This window comes from Hyla sarda, chromosome 2, assembly GCF_029499605.1.
Source record: "Hyla sarda isolate aHylSar1 chromosome 2, aHylSar1.hap1, whole genome shotgun sequence".
NCBI lineage: Eukaryota > Metazoa > Chordata > Amphibia > Anura > Hylidae > Hyla > Hyla sarda.
The window spans coordinates 29698300-29715657 of NC_079190.1; the positions used below are offsets into that span (position 1 = coordinate 29698300).

Sequence of the window (17358 nt, forward strand, 5' to 3'; positions counted from 1 at the left end):
AGTCTGAACCTAACCTTACTGAACAAGCTGCCAACAACTGCCTAAGGAGTAACATGATTACTATTAACCTATAGTTCTGATAGTTTACCTACCCTGGATAGGCATTCACACAATCCCCAGCTTTCGCTACATTTTACCTTCGAAGGCCTAAAAACAGCATGGTATATATTAAAATAAAAAACCTTGAAAAATACTTATCGGCCTTAATATTATCTCATGACCATAGCACTCGGGTGTAACAATTGCAGTAACAGGGGGTGCGATCACAACCAGTCCCGCAGGAGAAAGGGATCCCCGGGGGAGCACAGCTCTCAACTGCATGTGTGTCCTTAGTATGCACACTCAGTTCTAACTGGTGGTTCTAATCCCATTATGTCACAGGAGGCAGCTGGGATTTGCATTGGGAGTAATGCCTCTATGTGACGCTGCCGGTCCTAGGAGCTCTTCACAGAGGAAAAAATAGGAGCTGTACAGGAATGGAGTGCCAGGAGCTGTGTGGGGGAGTGGGGCGGTTTGGGCTCGTGATGGGTGAGTAGATTTTTTTTCTTCTGCTCACGGGGCCTAACAACTATATGGTTGCGCAGTGCGAGAGCATAGAGAAGGGCCTAACTACTATATAGGGACACAGCGTGAGGGCATATGGAAGGGCCTGGCTACTATATGGGGGTATATAGAAAGGCCTAGTTACTTTATAAGGAGAAGAGTGTGGAACCACATGGAGCCCTAGCTATTATATAGAGGCACAGTGAGGAGGAACATGGAGGTGCCCAACAACTATATGGTGGCACAAAGAGATGCATGACAACTACATGGGTACAGAGTGTGGGGACCAAATTATATGGGGGCACATAGAAGGGACTATCTACTATAGGGGCACAGGGGACCTAACTACTATGTGGGGTGGGGTGCGCTTTGGAGCACAAAGTGGGTACTGTTGCTGTGTGGGGCAATACAGATGGGGAGTCCCAGAGCTTCTGCAATACCAGGGCAGTATTGCAAAGACTACTCATTCAGCAGGGGAAATGACTATATTGTCAGCTGCCATAGGGGGAAGGAGACTGATTCTGTCTAAAGCCTGCAACACGAGTTAGTAATAGCACTAATGAGGACACATGGAAGCAACAATGGTATAAAAGGTTATGCCAGAACCAACGCAAACTATTTAAAAACAGTTATACGCAGTATTTCTGGACGGTTAGTATAAAAAGGATTTTGGCTGCTGCCTAAACTAGGTTATACTGGTTTTGCAGCCTTCCAGTCAGAATACACTGAAAAGTATAAAAATTGCTGCAAATTGACTGTTCGATAACATTATCAAGTCAAAAATTGTTCCCGACTCAGATTACTTAAAAAAGATTATGCTATTCGCTGTCCTCATTTAAAGACAATGACAAATCATATAAAATTACTTCCTGCCGCGTGTATTGAACCAAAAGAATGCTTATTGCGACATCAAGGTTACACAACATCTATAATAACTTCAAATAAGCACGTACATGGACTCTAATATTGGAAAACTGGTGTCTGTCAATGCAACTATAGTACAGTCACACAAGGTGCCATGCAGAAGTACAGGCACAAAACAAGGTTCCCCTTGGTATATGAGGTGACTTCTGTCCTCTCACTAAGCCGGGTCACACTACGAGAAGGGTCCCCAAAATATACAGCAGCAACACCAGTATCAACTAATCTAGAAAGAGTTGTGTTCTTTCGGAAATACAGTAGCAGAATTTATTTGTTAATATACAGTGCCATAAAAAGGGGTATTCCCTACTTAAATAGGCAATGTCATTTGCATAGATTAATAGTACAGTGGTCCCTCAAGTTACAATATTAATTGGTTCCAGGACAACCATTGTATGTTGAAACCATCATATGTTGAGGACCATAACTCTATGGAAACCTGATCATTGGTTCTGAAGCCCCCAAAATATGATCCAAAAATAGGAAAAAGTGAGGATTAAATAAAAATAAGTAGATAACTAATATAGATAAAGCAAATCCTTCCATATAAAAGAAAGATATGCTGGGAGCTGTAATCACTGTCTATTTAAGTGTTTCCCAACCAGGGTGCCTCCAGCTGTTGCAAAACTACAACTCCCAGCATGCCCGGACAGCCTTCGGCTGTCCGGGCATGCTGGGAGTTGTAGTTTTGCAACAGCTGGAGGCATCCTCTTTGGGAAACACTGGTCTGTGTAGAGGACAGGAGCTTCTCCAGGGTCCTGTAAAGAACATGCAAAAAAATTTCCTAAAAAAAGAAAAAGGAGCCGTCATCACTTGATGTCCAAAGGAGTAGCTAACCCTGGCACAGGTAAAGAGTGCAGAACATGTAATACCTCCCTGTACTGTAGGGGGGCGCTACCAGACACCAGTCACTGCATGCACTTTAGGAATACACGGCTTTTACCAGTGAAATATCCAATTGGTTGGTTCTTCCAGCCATTGACACGTTTCGCAGATTCCATTAGCATTGAATGTTGAGTCTGGTTTCAAGTTACAATGGTCCAGAAAAGACCATTGTATGTTGAAACTATTGTTTGTTGAGGCCATTGTAAGTTGAGGGATCACTGTACAAGTAAATATAATAAACTTTGGAATATATCTTATTAGACAAAAATGCTTCTCTCTTGTCTTTCTCCTGTTATTAAGCTTCTTCCTTCTCTCCCCTCCTGCTGCTGAAAAAAAAAAAAATATATAAATATATATATATATATATATATATAATTATTTTTATTTTTTTTTCCAAATCAGCTCACCTTTGTCCTGAGTCTGCAAGACAAGCAATACAAGCCTATAGAGGGGGGAAAGAAGCTCCACCCAACAGCTTTGGGAGAACTTAAAATTATTGATGAACCGTGCAGAGCAGAAATCTGCTGGTCCTTATGTACACACATTACAGTCAATCCTGAAGAGTCAACTGAAATGACAGGTACACTTTAACCTCTTAAGGACCAAGGACGTATGAGTACGTTCTTGGTCCCGCTCCCGTGACACAACGCGGGGTCCCACGGTGACCCCGCATCATATCACGGCGGGCCTGGCGTCATAGTGAAGCCGGGACACCCTCTAATAGCGCGCGGCACTGATTGCGGTGCCGCGCGCTATTAACCCTTTAGCCGCGCGCTCAAAGCTGAGCCACGTGGCTAAAAGCGAAAGTGAAAGTTGCCGGTTAGCTCAGGGAGCTGTTCGGGATCGCCGCGGTGAAATCGCGGCATCCCGAACAGCTCTACTACAGGAGGAGGTCTGCTACCTTCCTTCCTGCAGTCTGATCGCCGATTGAATGCTTCAAGCCTGAGATCTAGGCTTGAGCATTCAATCGCCGAAAACACTGATCAATGCCTTCCTATGGAGATGCATTGAGCACAGTTAAAGATCAGTAAATGCAATGTTATAGCCCCCCCCCCCTATAGGAGCTCTAATACTGCATAAGAAAAGTGTAAAAAAAATCATTAACCCTTTGAATTATCCCTTCCCCTAATAAAAGTTTGAATCGCCCGGCATTTCCCCCCCAAAAAAAAAAAAAAAACGGTGTAAATAAAAACAAAAATAAACATATGTGGTATCGCCGCGTGTGGAAATGTCAGACTTAAAAAAATATACCGCTAAATAAATCGCACGGTCAATGGTGTACGCGCAAAAAAATTCAAAAGTCCAAAATAGCGTATTTTTGGTCACTTTTTATATCATGAAAAGATTAATAAAAAGTCAGATCAATGCAAAAATGGTACCGACAAAAACTTCAGATCACGGCGCAAAAAATGAACCCTCATAGCGCCCTGAACACGGAAAAAAAAAAAGTTATAGGGTTCAGAAGATGACAATTTTAAACGTATACATTTTCCTGCATGTAGTTATGATTTTTTTCTGAAGTAATACAAAATCAAACCTATACAAGTAGGGTATCATTTTATCCGTATGGACCAAGAGAATAAAGATAAGGTGTAATTTTTACCGAAAAATGTACTACGTAGAAACGGAAGCCCCCAAAATTTACAAAATCGCTGTATTTTTTCAATTTTGTCGCACAATGATTTTTTTTCCCGTTTCGTTGTAGATTTTTGGGTAAAATGACTGATATAATTACAAAGTAGAATTAGTGGTTATGATTTTTTAAAGGTAAGGAGGAAAAAACGAAAGAGCAAAAACCGAAAAACGCCTGGTCCTTAAGGGGTTAAAGGGGTACTCCGCTGCTCAGCGTTTGGAACAAACTGTTCCGAACGCTGGAGCCGGCGCCAGGAGCTCGTGACTTCATAGCGACACCCCCTCATGACGTCACACCCCGCCCCCTCAATGCAAGTCTATGGGAGGGGGCATTTGTTTAAACACTGAGCAGCGGAGTACTCCTTTAAATGATCTTTTCCCCTTTCCACAGGGTCCTCATAGTGGGATATATATTGTAGAGTCTGTGCAAAGTGCAATATGGTTGACAGAGTCAAGAACGCCACTGGGCTGTAGGATGCCTGACTGTTTGGATGCTGAGCCTTACTAAATGTTGAATATGTGAAAAAAAAAACAGGTTATGATTAGTTATACCACCACTGGTGTGGTGCTGTGCGGCGTCCGTTGCTGCCGTGGCGCCGTGTCTGCGGGGGAGTGCGGCCCATAGACTGGTTTCAGTGGCATTGGGGCCGCTCTGCCGGTGGGTCGTTCCCCCCTGTGGGCATTGGTGTCGCGGCGGTGGTGGTCGCCACCCGGTGCTGCGCCATTTTATGCTAGGGACGTTAGGGACCCACTCTAAATAGGTGGCCTTGACGTGGCGAGTGGGCTTGTACTTTTTTATCAAAAACGTATACTAACAACCTGTTAGTTTTTGATATTATGCTGAGAAGCAATCAGATCATTATACAAGATTGTAGATGTGCGACCATGTCTGTTTTTCTACCCGAATTCCCACTATGATTAGTTAAAGCCAAGAGAGAGGTGGGTACTTATTTTATGTTTTTTTGTTTTTTGCTTTAATTTTGGGTTATATGTGGAAATGTTTCAGTGGGTGCCACTGGCAATTTTTCACACATGCAGCTTACAAATCTATTTCTTCCTGTTTTTATAGTAGGGGATTTTATGGTAAAACAGCTCCAGAAACACATGAAGGAGGCCACAGGGCTAGGGTACAGTATGTCTATTTATCTGAATAATAACAGTACACACTCTCGGTCAAATACAAAAAAAAAAACTGAATCCATCGAGGATCAACACAACAAAAATATCCCGGGGAAGAAGTTTCTATTAGTTCCAATTAATATTCTGTACGAACCATCTTGGTTCTTATCTTGGTGATTCACAGGGGGGTAAAATTGCTCATATTCTGGTTAAAAAAAAATAAAAAATAAAAAAAAACAGAAATACAGTGAATTATACAGAGCAATGCAGACTACTATACAGTGTACGTGAATGTACAATTCCCCCCTTTGTTGTAGAACACATTCAGCCCCCTCCTTGATATTACAGGCATGGACCGCCGCAATTGACAATTTAGTTTCTGGTTGAGAGAGATACTGGTGTAGTGTAAGCGTTCTGAAATATAAATGCTTTATATGTAAATGTTGACAAATTGTTAGAGGAATTGCTCACTTAGGCCTGGGCTTACAGTCATTTGTAGCACAGTACATTGTGTTCCATTGTTCTAAGGATGCTTCTGTGAGGCATAGAACACATTCATAATAAGTTCTATTCTACTCAAACAAGCAGAGGAGTCAATATGAACGCAGAGCTCAAGTGTTAATATGATAGGTGGGGCAGTCAAATGGTTTTTTGGGGGGGAATATTTAAAGTGAATCTGTCGGCACTGAAGCCTGTTATGAACTGTTGATATGACTAGGTAGCTAAGAACACAGGTATAAGCTTTATTGTAGCTCTGTGTGGCCAGACATTTAAAGTGTATCCGTCATATCACAGAATAAAAAACAATGCTTCTATATGTTAGTCACTAGGTCATGTAGACGCTTTATGTGTCTTTTGTTTTTTGTCTATTTTCTATATTTGGCTCACAAATCCCTCTGTTCTGCTGCTCACTCATTCTGACATCTACTGCTCAGGAATGGGTGTGTTCGAGGCAAGCACTGAGCCCGCCCTTACTCACCATGGCTTCACTTCCTCCCTGAGTCTGTTGTGCTGTGCTGGGTCTCTGTGAGCACAGAGGATTGCCAGCTTCGCCCTCACTTTGTGGACTTTGTCCCAGCCTGTGCTTCAGCTTGGTAAAAGAAAATGCTGCAGCCAGACAATAAGGACGGCATTTAAAATGACACAAAATGGCAAAATCACCATATATACAGAATGTTTGACAGACTTTCCACTTAGTAGTACATGCTGTAGACCTCTTCATCTTCATAATTCACTACCAGTTGATTTAAAAAAAAAATTGTTTTCCACTGGAGTACCCCTTTAATTTCAAGAAATCTGCTAATTCACCTTACTCTTTCCCTTACTTTTCTACCCTCTCCACTTCTAGAACACCCCTACATGAATTTGTGTTGAGGCTGCTGTAATCACGTCTTTTTTTATTTTATTTTTTTATTTTGTCTATTTAAAATGACAGTTTAACAATACATCGTATTTATCATTCATATATATAGCACTGTATTGCCATTAAACCCACCCATCCCTCCCCCCATACCATCCTGAGAAAAAAACACCACCTTAAAACTTAATAACTCAAATGTTTTCATACTTTTTTAAATTTCTTTAATCCCTTTTTGGATTGTTTTGCCAACTCTTTCATACACAAATATCCTTCTAATAAGGGTGTCCCATTCCTCCAACAGTGGACTCTCTGTTCGAAACCATTTATGTAAGATAATGACCTTAGTATAGGTTAAACATTTTATAATCAGTAGTTCTCTATTCCCCATCTCTGTCATCACAGGTCTTTGTTAACATTCTATTAAAAGAAAAAATTGTAATTACCCTTCTGGGATACTGAAATACTTACAATAAAAATTGTTTTAGTAACAGTATTTCTCTCTGCGCAATTATTCCTGTCAAAATGATGAATACTATAAGTCAATGGGGTCCGACAGGTGCCAGTTGAGTCCAATTTTTGATGGCTCGGTCACAACAGACTGGAATCGAATTTGCAATGCAGAGGGGAAACACTGAAATATCTATGTCTAGTCAAAGTCCAGACCTCAATTCAATTGAGAAGCTATAACAAGACTTATAGGGGTACTCTGTTGGAAAACAAATCTTTTTAAATCAACTTGTGCCAAAAAGTTCAAACAGATTGGTAAATGATTTTTATTTAAAAATCTTTCTTAAACCTTCCAGTTCTTCTCAGCTGCTGTATACTACAGAGGAAGTTGTGTAGTTCTTTTCTGTGTGACCACAGTGCTCTCTGCAGACACCTCTGTCCGTGTCAGGAACTGTCCAGAGCAGGAGCAAATCCCTATAGCAAACCTCTCCTGCTCTGGACAGTTCCTGACATGGACAGAGGTGTCAGCAGAGAGCACCAGGGTCAGGCAGAAAATAACTATACAACTTCCTGTGGAGTATACAGCAGCTGAAAAAATACTGGAAGGATTAAGATTTTTAAATAGAAGTAATTTACAAATCTGTTTAAAGGAGTACCACTCTGCCCCTAGACATCTTATCCCCTATCCAAAGGATAGGGGATAAGATGTCAGATTGCCGCGGTCCCGCTGTTGGGGAGCCCTGGGATCCCCGCTGCAGAACCGCGCTATCATTACAGCACAGAGCGAGTTCGCTCTGTGCGCAATGACGGGCAATACAGAGGTCGGAGCATCATTACGTCACGGCTCCGCCCCTCGTGACGTCACGGCCCGTCTCTTTCAATACAAGTCTATGGGAGAGGGCGTGGCGGTCGTCACGCCCCCTGCCATAGACTTGCATTAACGGGACGGCCTTGATGTCACGAGGGGCGGAGCCATGATGTCATGCTGCTCCGTCCCCTGTATCACCTGTGCTGTAATGATAGTGCGGTGCCGCAGCGGGGATCCCAGGGCTCCCCAACAGCGGGACTGCGGCGCTCTGACATCTTATCCCTTATCCTTTGGATAGGGGATAAGATGTCTAGGGGCGGAGTACCCCTTTAACTTTTTGGCACCAGTCGATTTAAAAAAGATGGTTTTCCACCAGAATCCCTTTAAAAGACTACCATGCTCAACACAATTCACCTAAGCTATTGAGGTTGAAGCAGTTTTGCCTGGAAGAATGGTGAATACTTCTTCATTATTGTCACAATAAAAATATTTTCCACCTTCAAAAGTGATCAATATGTTGCAGAAGGGTAGGGTCACACGTGCCGTATGTTGCTACATATTTTCTTTGACATCAATGGGTAGGAAAAAAAAATGCATCAAAATGCCTCACGTATGACCCTATCCCTAAATCTCTTTTAATTCCAGGCTGTAATACAACAAAACCATGCATTGGAAATCATTTTCAAAACAGCAAAATAATATACTAAAAAGGTATCAATTATTTTGATCAAAATGCAAACAATCCAGTAGTCAAGGTATATAAGAGATCGAAACCAGGTACAGAAAGAGAATAGTACCTGAAACACCGTATCTGGTTTTCTGACTGGACCTAAAACCGTAGTATACTACGGTTTTAGGTCCGGTCACAAAACCGGATACGGGGCAGAAATAAGTTGACCGGAGTCAAACGGTGACTGGTTGTCCCATTAAAGTCAATGGATCTTAGCGCCGGTCCAGCTGGGGTACGGGAGTGCACAGTTTTCAACCTCCCCCAGCCGTAGCCTGAAAACGTGGTGTGCATGCACCCTAAGAGGCATAAAAGTTTAAAATAATATAAATAAATTAAAATAAAATAAATTAAGTACTGATACTGTTACAAGGGGAAATGTAATTCGCATTAAAATGGCCATGAGTAATTCTCAAAAAAAATTATTATAATTTATATATATATATATATATATATATATATATATATATTTTTTTTTTATAAAAATAAAAACTATGCACACGCTTTAAAAGAGAAACTAGATCTTTAATTAAAGCGCTAATTAAAACTACACTAAAAAACTTCCACCATCATCACGTTATATAGTCCCCAACTTGCTTCCATAAATATGAATAATAACCAGAACTCATGAAAGCAATCAAAATATTTCAAAGTCCAAGTAAATGAGAGTCGATATCGCTGCCGCATTAATGACTCGTCCTACGAATGCTTCTCCGTTTCATATACGCCAAGGTTTGTTTGTTCTTTTCCGCCCAAAACTAACCAATGACTTTTACATTTATTTCAGAGTCTGCAGTTTATTTAGCTGATCCTCGTATCAAGAAAAATGAAGCGGAGAAACGTTCAAACAGTGTAATTAACTCGCAGTCACATTTAGCTGTTTATCCCATTATTTTTCACATTACTTTGTGTACTTTAAATATTCCTAAAGGACTTACCTGTCAGCGGGGTCTGAACATTTACCCATAACTAGCCCTATCCAACTCACTGGCTAAAGGGGTACTCCGCTGCTAGACATCCCCTATCCATTGGATAAGGGATAAGTTGAGATGTCTGATCACGAGGGTCCTGCTGCTGGGGCCCTCCGCGATCTTTCGCAGCACCCGACATACTAAACAAATGCAGGGTTTCTGCCGCAGTGGTCGTGACATCACGGACATTACACCCCCCCCCCCCCCCCCCCGCGACATCACGCCCTCTCCATTCAAGTCACGCCCCAGCCCATAAACATGAATGAAGGTGGCGTGGCGTCACAATCACAGCTTCCGGCCCTGAGCGTTCTGAATGGAAAATATTACCATATATACTCGAGTATAAGCAGCGTTTTTCAGCACGATTTTTCGTGCTGAAAACGCCCCCCTCGGCTTATACTCGAGTGATCTCTCCGCCTGTCAATCCCTTTCAGTGGTATTCAACCTGCGGACCTCCAGATGTTGCAAAACTACAACTCCCAGCATGCCCCGACAGCCATCGGCTGTCTGGGCATGCTGGGAGTTGTAGTTTTGAAACATCTGGAGATCCGCAGGTTGAAGCCCACTGCGGTCTTCACAATCATCCAGACCCCCCCCCCCCCTCCTTAGTTTTCTACTCCCCTCGGCGGGAAGGAATGGTGAGCTGGTCTGGGCCATCTATGTTGCAGGGACCGTCCGGTGGGGAGGGTTAGTCGTTCCAGGCTGTCCATCTACACCGGGAGGCCCTCTTCTCCGCTCCGGGCCCGGACTAGTGACGTTGCCTTGACGACGGCGCACAGGGACGTCCCTGCACATGAATGTCCCTGTGCGTCGTCGTCAAGGCAACGCCACTACTCCGGGGCCGGCCCGGAGAAGAGGGCCTCCCGGTGAAGACTGACAGCCCGGAACGACTAACCCTCCCCACCGGACGGTCCCTGCAGCATAGATGGCCCGGACCAGCTCACCCTTCTTTCCCGCCGAGGGGAGGTGAGTAGAAAACTAAAGGGGGGGTCTGGATGATGACGAAGGCCGCAGTGGTCTTCAACCTGCGGACCTCCAGATGTTTCAAAACTACAACTCCCAGCATGCCCGGTTGTAGTTTTGCAACATCTGGAGGTCTGCAGGTTGAAGACCACTGATTGAAGGGATTGACAGGCAGTGATGATGAAGGGGGGGGGATGATGACAAGGTGATGATGATGAGGGTGTTAATGATGGGATCTGGATGATGACAGGGGATGATGTATTTCCCACCCTAGGCTTATAGTTGAGTCAATAACTTTTCCTCGGTTTTTGGGGTGAAATTAGTGGCCTCTGCTTATGTTCGGGTCGGCTTATACTCGAGTATATACGGTAAATAAATTGTGACTATGTAGATAAACATTGAGATAAAGGGTGAAGAAAATTACCATTTCCCAAGATATGTGACAAAAACTAAGAATACTAAAAGCAAAAAGTTACTCTGACCTGTTTCCACTAGGCTGCCTCGGCAATCGCTGACATCAACAAATTATGGAAAAGAAATAGAAACAAAACAAAGTTTGTTTCTTCGAGACTAATTGTTTTTCACAGATTTTTTTTTTCTAGTCTTGGATTAGAAGGCAAATTCTGTCTCCCATGATGCATTCTGATAAGGAAGCTGACTTCAATAGGTGTTACATTATTTTATCAATTAGCTATGTAATCTATCATTTATAGTAGTGGTTCCCAACCTTTTTCTACCCGAATACCCAACCCAGTCAATTTCCAAAAATTGTAACCCCCCCCCATATTAGTGACATTTTTAAAATATAGCTGTTATTTTAAATGTATATGCTTTTCTTTACTCCATATCCTCTCCCCAGGTCTCCCTGATCATCTCACCACCATAGTACACAGTGTGAAAGCACCAGCAGAATAGCGAGTGCAGCTCTGGAATTTAGGGTACGTTTGCACAGGTGGATTACCCGCAAGTTTCCTGCTGCATGTCTAAATCATGGCAGGTGTTCCACGGCGGATTTTTTTTGCGGCCAAATTTTCTCAGCAAATTACATTGACCTCAATGGGGTCTGCTGCAGATTTTCTTGTGTGAACATACTCTTATCCTGTACTGATCCTGAGTAACATCCAGTATAAGTCATGTAATGTGTGTAAACAGTGACGGCAAAGCCCCCACAATGCAAGTCTATGGGAGGGGGGCATGATGGACGTTGCGCTCCTCCCATAGACTTGCATTGAGGGGGCGTGGTCATGACATCACAAGTGGGGCATGGCCATGACATCACAAGCCTCCGCCCCGCATCACCAGTCATCTGGCACGGAGTGAAGTTTGCTCTGTGCACCAGATGTCTGGGGTGCAGCAGGGAGATCGCGGGGATCACCAGCGGCGGGACCTCCGTGATCAGACATCTTATCCCCTATCCTTTGGATAGGAGATAAGATGTCTAGGGGCGGAGTACCCCTTTAAGTGATCTGTAACTAACTGGTAGCTTTGGGTCAAGACCAACTACTGGTTCATAACCTATAAAATGCTTAGCGGGAAAAACTTTAAAATAAATGCACCTCACGCTGAGTTTACACAAGGATATGTTTCTTGAAAACACACAAAATGAGAGATTAAAGAGATGGACACATGACACCTGATAGACATATTGGCCCTTCTGCTTACGCAGCCTTAGAATCTGATTAATTGCCTGCAGCATACAGTGTGTTATTTGAACAATGAAGGTCACATTTGCATACTGAACCTGCACGCGAGTCCTGGTAATGTGTATGCCTTGGCACAACCCAAAACATAGGCGACATTAAACAGATCTGCCATTACTAAAATTGAAAACCTCTGAGGTTACATTATTCTCTAATGTCACCTAAACCTGGTATGACCTGTCATTGTCCTCCTGTTTTGACTACTTAAAAGGATGGGAGCTCTCCATGTCAACAGAAGAGACAGTACGGTACGAGTCTGCACACAGAGGGTAATTGTAGACGTCCGATCCCTTTCCGCCTGTCACATATTCAGGGCCAGATCACGTCTTCATTAACAAGCCATGTCACCTATGACACATTGTACCCAAACCTAATTGTTTCCTGTAAATTTTATTCAAAAGAAAATTAATTAAGCTGGAGGGAAGGCTCCAAGAAAAAAAATAGACACATCACAAGGCCTTCTCTAAATCATCAGCAGGTATAGGTGGAAGTCTAGAAACTACAGGAATTTATTCACACACTTAAATGGGCACTGTAAGATTCGAAACTTTTCAGATGTTGTAACTGATGAAAATTAAAGACCTTTTGTAATATGGTTGTTTATTTATTTGGGGGGGGATATTTAAAGGATAATAGAAAAGCAGAGCTAATTTGTTTTAAAAAAAACGCTCCCCGTCTGTCTCCAGGTTGGGTGTGGTTCTGCAGCTCAGTTCCACTGAAGGGAATAGAGCCAAGTTGTAAAACCACACACAACCTAGGGACAGACATGGAGCTGTTTTTGAACAAGATTAGCTCTGTTTTTCTATTCCTGGATAACCCCTTTAATAAAGAAAATGGCTCCTGAAAATCCCAATAGGGGTCCCTTTACCTATTGGGACACTAACCAGTCCTGCAGCAGCGTCAGGCTTGTCCATGAGTCATGGACAAGAATTTATAGAAAATCATGAATAAATAGATAATACCGAATACAGTGCAAGAAAAGTGTACTATAACTAAAGCAACAGTATTAAAACATAACTTTAAATAAATATATTAAATGAATCCTCCCTTGTGTAGTGATAAATTAATTACCTAAATCTATACAATGATCCACCATAACTTGATGGGCCAGCTTAATGACCAAAAATGGTAGACAAAAATCATGTGTATACTAGAATGACTACAACAATAGCGGACAATTAATATGACTCTCATAGACCAAGAAAGAACCACTAACTTATAGGTTACCCTTAGGTAAACCCAATAAACCCTTATTTACCATACACCCTAATGGCGATAAAAGTGCAATCTTTATTAATAATTCGCACAAAAAAAAAATATTTTTAAAATCCCAAATTGCCAAATGATCCTACTGGATACAAGAGTGATTAGACCAGCCGGTCTTAATTAATATTCACATCACACAGAGGTGCTAGGTGCCTGCAGTGCACCCGCTTAGGTGATGGATAAAGGACATTGGCATTTGTTTAAAAAAAAAATCAAACGGCCCCCCTCAACATGTTTCGCTACCAAGAAGTAGCTTTGTCAAGAGGCCACCTCTGATGAGTAGACACACCAATCACCTCCCACCACAAGGGAGGGAAACGCCCCCTCCCACCCACACACCAATCACCTTTCACCACAAGGGAGGGACACGCCCCCTCCCCTGAGAGGATTTCTAACACTGTGAGCTAATGAAAAGAGGGATTTTTTATAATAAATATAGGTAATAAAGGAATACAAATTAGATGTACATGGTCAGGATTAGGAACAGAGTATCATACTTTTTTTTGTGGGATCTGACAGGCTTTAAAGTGTACCTGTCATTTAATAAGACTGCTAAAAGTTTTGATAAGTTGGGGTCTGGATGATCAGACCACCACAGATCACTAGAATGAGCCAGAAGAAGAGTTTGGCTGAGGGCTTCTCTTCCTATCTTGTTACAGAAGATTGGCTCAATAGACTTTCTATAGAATCCTTTTCCTACAGCAAGATGGGATAGCAGCGCTCATTCTAATGATCGTCGGGGGTCGGAATACCTAAACCTCTACTGATCAAAACATTTGAAATGTCTCAGTGAGACAAGAGTCCAGAGACGCCTCGCATCTCTTCATGCCCAATTTTAAGATAACGGTCCAGCATGCACACTGCTGCTTCCTTCTCTAAGGGGCAATGCATACTAAGCAATATTCGCCCGACATTCTGTGTGCAGCAGGTGACGCCATAATAAGTGGACAAAAAAATATTCACAAAAAAAAAATGGACATAATAAGTGGACTAAAAAAATCCACTAGCCAGATCAAAAGAAACTTTCTCTGAAAAAAAAACTGCCTAAAATATCATACTTTATTACTATAACAATAAAAACCTCATAAATATCAAAGATGGTTCTTATGACATGAATAGGATCATGTCACATAAAATAATATGCACAGCGAGATATATTAAACACATGCGAGTGAAGAAAGAAGAGAAACTCACTTATAATGTATAATGTTTGTGAATCCTCTCCGTGGTGTCCCGGCTGACCGTGTTTTGGATAAGATGGTGCAGAATCTTTAAAGCATACAATTATTAAGATCAGAGTAAAAACTCTCCCTAAAAAAGGGGGCATCCTTATTAACGAATCACTGTCTCTCACGTGTGTTCCTGCAGAAATGGTAGATGCACTGTCCATATAAGAAAGGAATAGGTATAAGGTTATCCTTCATATAAGATCGCGATAGGTATAAGGTTATCCTTCATATAAGATAGCGATAGGTATAAGGTTATCCTTCATATAAGATAGGGATAGGTATAAGGCTATCCTTCATATAAGATAGGGATGGGCATAAGGCTATCCTTCATATAAGATAGGGATAGGTATAAGGCTTTCCTTCATATAAGATAGGGATGGGCATAAGGCTATCCTTCATATAAGAAAGTGATAGGAATAAGGCTATCCTTCATATAAGATAGGGATAGGTATAAGGCTATCCTTCATATAAGATAGGGATGGGCATAAGGCTATCCTTCATATAAGATAGGGATAGGTATAAGGCTATCCTTCATATAAGATAGGGATGGGCATAAGGCTATCCTTCATATAAGATAGTGATAGGTATAAGGCTATCCTTCATATAAGATAGGGATAGGTATAAGGTTATCCTTCATATAAGATAGGGCCAGGGACTATTAATAGTATTCAGAATATTGGGCAGACTAGATGGGTCACATGGTTCTTATCTGCCGACACATTCTATGTTTTATGTTTGGTTGTAATATAAAAACAATAAAAATAAATCTCAACACGACTAGAAGTCACATTTATAATGCTGTGTGAAGTCTGCAACAAGCCAAACATGTCATGTAAAATCAGGCGGCGACGCGCTCGGCGTTCATATCTGACCCCGTATACTGTGAAGAGGGTGACAGGACACGACACAATGACATCTCTAAATATTAAGAGTCTTGTGAGGATGAAGAGCAGACTAAGAAAGAAAACACTGGAGAACAAAAGGATTGTGGGGGATTTGCGCACACTTGTAGGGTAAGCCAACGTACAATAAAAGATCATTACTTCATCTTGTAGAGCTGCTTGGCGCCAATTCACTTGTCACGGGGAAGCAAGATGAGCAATACCTGCGCTTCTTTGATCAAGGGAATCGTGTGGACAGCTCTAAATGGATTGCCGGGGTCTGTGCGCATCCTTTATCCATCAGCAATTCATTTGTTGTTGTTCTGAGCTGTCAAGCTTTTGTGCAACAGCTTAACTTGTTATGATGGCAGCGCGTCTTTCAACCCGAACCGTGGCAGAAGATGTAAGGGACGGGGGAAGGGAACGCTACACTTTACTGATGAAAATGGACTTGGATACTCCACACTTTCATCCAAAATGCAATTAATATCTGTCTGTTCTAAGTTCAGTCGCAATGGTTTAAAAATAAATAAAAAATAAACAAGACGACACCAATGACATAAATAGGGTTCCAAAGTTTTTAACCCCTTAACATCACAGGACGTACATGTACGTTCTATGAACACTTAGATACTTTAAAACTAGCTCAGAAGCTGATGTCTGGCATTAGCGGTGAGCCCCAGCTGCTATCAGCAGCTGGGGCTCACCGCTAATGCCATACATCAGCTATCAGGCTGATGTCCAGCATTAACCCTCTTGGATGATGTGATCAAATTTTATTGCGGCAGCAAAAAGCCCAAAAATAAATTGTAGCCAGAGGGACCTTTGTGGGGTCCCAATCAGCTAAGATGGCGGCCGGAGGTCTCTTACTCTCCCTTTGTGCGTTCCAAAAAGCAGGGTGCCCATAACAGCAATCAAAAAGTCCCATCTAAAACAAAATGGTATAGATAAAAACTACAGATCATTGTGTTATTGGGGTCAGAATAAGGCAATTTTAAAGGGGTACTCCTCCAGTGGAAAACATTTTTTTTATTTTTTTTTATCAACTGGTGCCAGAAAGTTAAACAGATTTGTAAATTACTTCTATTAAAAAATCTTTACCCTTCCAGTACCTTTTAGCAGCTTTATACTACAGCAGAAATTCTTTTCTTTTTGAATTTCTTTTTTGTCTTGTCCACAGTGCTCTCTGCTGACACCTCTGTCCGTGTCAGGAACTGTCCAGAGTAGCATAGGTTTGCAATGGGGTTTTCTCCTGCTCTGGACAGTTCCTGATACGGCATCAGGTGTCAGCAGAGAGCACTGTGGACAAGACAAAAAAGAAATTCAAAAAGAAAAGAATTTATTCTGTAATTTATAGCTGCTAAAAAGTACTGGAAGGGTAAAGATTTTTTAATAGAAGCCATTTACAAATCTGTTTAACTTTCTGGCACCAGTTGATATAAAAAAAATGTTTTCCAATGGGTTTCCAATGCGGAATTCTGCAAAATATAAGTCCAGTTTAAATTATGCTAAATTCCTTTGAATCCCATTCAGATTCCACGGAATCCCATTGAAGCTAATTTCGGAGGAATTCTGCTGCATTTCCGCCACTCTGTTCAGAAAGCTTTGCTGAATGCAATTTGTGCGGAATTGTGGAGATTCCGCCACGTGAACATAGCCATAAGGTGCTGGGGATGATAGCAATAGCTACAGTGTCTCCATCCGAAACTTTCCTAGGCACATGAACACGGTGCAGGCTCGGCTACTAAACCAAAATTAATATTTAGGAAAATGCATAGACTCCATCAACTTAAATAAGACAATGGCAACTAAACACTACCAATGGGGTTTGACAAGCTTCACACTTCTTCATCATGCATATAAAACAGGGTATCCCGGGGACAGTACAGTGGTCCCTCAACATACG

The 17358-nt window shown here is 41.9% G+C and overlaps 1 protein-coding gene across 8 annotated transcripts in view; it reads right to left on the bottom strand.

The window, feature by feature from the left end:
* SLC36A4 (solute carrier family 36 member 4) overlaps window positions 1–17358 on the bottom strand; it is a 312597-nt gene that overhangs the window by 201623 nt on the left and 93616 nt on the right. The window lies entirely within an intron of this gene.